We start from the raw sequence: 3,793 nt of genomic DNA on the forward strand, positions 1-3,793 counted from the left end.
CTGCATATAAACGATAGAGTCAGGAATTCAAACACAGGTGCTCCCGATGCACACCCTAAAAGAAATTCTTCCTACAAGGCCTTTCCACATATGATAGAAGGAAAAAGAAGCAAAAAAGTAGTACTCAGTAAAAGGAGAAGAAATTATCATGGGGAAAACGAATGAGGAGAAGAATTCTCCTGTCTGCCTATTTGTAACGTGTGTGTGTGTGTGCGTACAAGCACGCATACTCAGTCGTGTCTGACTCTTTGCGACTCCATGGACTATAGACCACCAGGCTCCTCTGTCCATGGAATTTTCCAAGCAAGTCTACTGGAGGGGGTTGCCATTTTCTCCTCCAGATCTTCCAGACCCAGGAATCGAACCCTTGTCTCTTGCATCTCCTGCATTGGCAGGCAGATTCTTTACCACTTGAGACACCTGGGAAGCCCCTCAAAACACAATGCCAAGTGTCTATCTGCCTATTGTGATCAATACCAGCGCCAGTGGGCAGACCATTACAGATGATCAAGTTTTCAGAGTCTGAGTCTTCTGTTCTCTGGTAAGGTGTCTGTCAATTCAAAGCCTAATGTACTTCATTTCCAGCAAAAAGAACATTTTTACAAGCTGAAATTGAAGGTGATCCTTCTCAAAAATACCGATCATTTCACACAGGAAACGTCTTTTTCTTGAGCCAGGTTTTATCATTGCCTGACAGCCATACTATCGGAGACAATTCTCTTAAGGACCAAAGTTGTTTTTATATTTGCAAAAAAAATGAAAAAGAAATGTTGTAGGGCAAAAAAGTTTCACAAAGATCAAAGTAATTCAAGTACAACACAAGAATATACCATTAAATTTCAGTGAAAAGAAAGCTTTAAAATTCACTCAAAAATAACATCACACCATCAGAAGACTTAACTTCTGTCATATCACCCAAGAAGATAGGACTGATCATTCTCAGAATGCACTATTCAAAGAGAAGAAGCCACAGATCCATTCATTTGTTAAGAGTTGTCAACTCTGGGTTTTAAAACTCATTTCAATCACACAAGAGTAAGGCATTTTCTAGTGAAAGTGCCTCACTAAAAACCATCTTTGAGTGAGTCAAAAGAAAGAGAAAAATCAATACACTTTTTTCCAACCAAAATGTATGTCTTTGATTCTGAGAGAAGACTAAAAAAAAAAAAAAAAAATTAACAGCAATAGTGACTTTAAACTGTAACACTCTTTTTTTTCATATTTTTTAGTGATCATTTTTTCTTATGTGGCATATAAAATGTTTATTTCCCTTTTTCTAAAACTTCATAATAACCTTCCTGGGACTGAGTTTCAGACTCTTTGGAAACTACTGATATATTAATTGATTTTTAAAAATTCTCTTAAAAATATGAATTTCACTTAATTGCCACATATGGCCTTTCCTTTAAATATTGACTCTTCAGCAGGTAGTGTCTATAAATAAAACCAGATTTCAAAAATCCTCCATAATAGGGGAATGAAAATTTGGTAGATTTTACTTACCTGCCAGAACTAAAAAAATCAATATAGAGTTGAAGAAATGTGCTTGTGTTTGGAGAGTGTGGATAAATAAGACATAAAATACACGTGTGCAGTCAGTGCTAAGAAATGATGCAAAGAAGAGGAGAAACAGGTCAGACAACTCTGTCTCCAGTTCAGAAACTGGGTAAGACCAATAGTTGTAGCTAGAATGGGAGACTTTAATAAGGGTTGAAAAAGAGAAGAATATGGGCTTCCCAATTTGGGCTTCCCTCATAGCTCAGTCAGTAAAGAGTCTGAGTGCAATGCAGGAGACCTGGGTTCGATCCCTGGGTTGGAAAGACCTCCTGTAGAAGGAAATGACAATCCACTCCAGTATTCTTGCCTGGAGAATCCCATGGACAGAAGAGCCTGGCAGGCTACAGTCTATGGGGTTGCAAGAGTCGAACACGACTGAGCGACTAAGCACACTAAGCCCAGGTAATGCTAGTGATCAAGACCCCACCTACCAATGCAGGAGATGTAAGAGAGGCGGGTTCCATCCCCGGGCCGAGAAGATCCCCTGGAGGAGGACATAGCAACTCATTCCAGTATTCTTGCCTGGAGAATTCCATGGACAGAGGAGCCTGGTGGGCTACAGTCCGTGGGGTCGCAAAGAGTCGGACACGACTGCAGCGACTTAGCAGCGGAAGAGAAGAATATAAAAGCTAGAGTATTAATAACTGATCTTCTGACTTGACAGAGACAGAAACAGAAGGAAAGGAACTACATTTACAGAATCAGTCAGATCAACATAAAATACCTAGCACTTTACTCTTCTCAAAGGCTTTCATGTTTTATCCAATGGGCAGCATTACCCCAAATTTGTAGGTAAACAAGGGACACTAGATGACCTCAGTGTGATCTCACACGTAAATGAGTGGCATAACCAACACTGCAATGGGGCCAGTGCTCTGTCCATCCAGCCTCCTGGGCAGGGCTTTCAGTTGTACAACCCACATTTATGGAACACTGTTTACAATATTGGCTAAGCTTTAGATGGAAAGAGCTCCTAGGTGTGAAGTGTTCCTTCAGGCGATTTGCATCATAAAGAGGACATCCAGAGATCATCAGTTAACCTTCAGCCCAAGCTGTTTAGAGGGGTCAATGAGTCAGTCATTAATTATATACTATCCAAAATGGGGGAAGAGTGGAGGCCTCAATTGAAATCCCTTGAATATAAAATTTTCTGAAAATAAACTGCTCTAGCAAGAGCAAACCAACAAAAGCAGTTACATGAATGTTTAAAAAAGCCAGCTTTGACCAAAACTGCATATGAGGCTGATTAATCTATAAAGCATCTTTCTTTTCTGTAATATAATAACACAAACCATATTTTCTTGGATAAGAAAACTTCAGTGAAGTCATATTTAGTGTCAGCAAACCTGTCTATGCGATTATTTTCTGATAATTTCACAATCTCTCACCTTCCAATTAACCATGAGATACCATCTCAGGCTACAACACCTCTCAGGCTCGTTTACACCGATCACAAAATCTCAGTAAGCATGAGTGTGCCTTTTATCTGCAATATTTCCATTTAACAGATTTATGTATATTTCAACTCCATCAATTCCATGTACAGTCATAAATCATGGCTGAAAATGTTTATCTTTTATTTTTGTCTTCATATTTCTCCCATACTCTACTACTTTTGTTATTCTAAAACTTAACTAGTAGATTGGGAATGAACAAAATTTGTATGAAAATCTATAAAGTTTTGTATCGAACTTTATGAAAACAAAAGACTCTGAAACTGGTGTTCTAATGGTTAGTTGTATGTCTTGTTGTAAATTTCAGCTAAAAGAACCAAAATAAAGATTTAGAAAATAAAACAGAGCTTATGAAACTTTCCCCAAAAATGAGGTTATTTTCAAGTCATAGAGGCAAAATATTTGGGGCTTTATGTAAATAAAACTTAATTCTCATTAAATGAAAGAAAAACTTAATGCAGGTTTATCAACTCCTCTTTCTCTCGTGTTTCCATTCTCATTCAGATTCCTAGTTATATGCATGTATAATTTTAAATGCAAGTGTAATTCACTGAACACCATGCCCCTCTGCGCTCCTACTCCATTTTTTATACCCCATTCAGCAGAACTATTTAAAATAGTTGTCTATATTCACTAGATCTTCTTTCTCACCTTTCCTGTACTGAACTCCTTTTATAAAAAAAAAAAAAAAATAGCCCTAAGTCGTGTCTTACTCTCATGATCCCATGAACTGTAGCCTGCCAGTCTCGTCTGCCCATGGGATTCTCCAGGCAAGAATACTG

This window comes from Bos grunniens, chromosome 9 (genome assembly GCF_055505025.1).
Source record: "Bos grunniens cultivar Pamir isolate PY7600 chromosome 9, Bosgru_T2T1.0, whole genome shotgun sequence".
In the NCBI taxonomy this organism is placed as follows: Eukaryota; Metazoa; Chordata; class Mammalia; order Artiodactyla; family Bovidae; genus Bos; species Bos grunniens.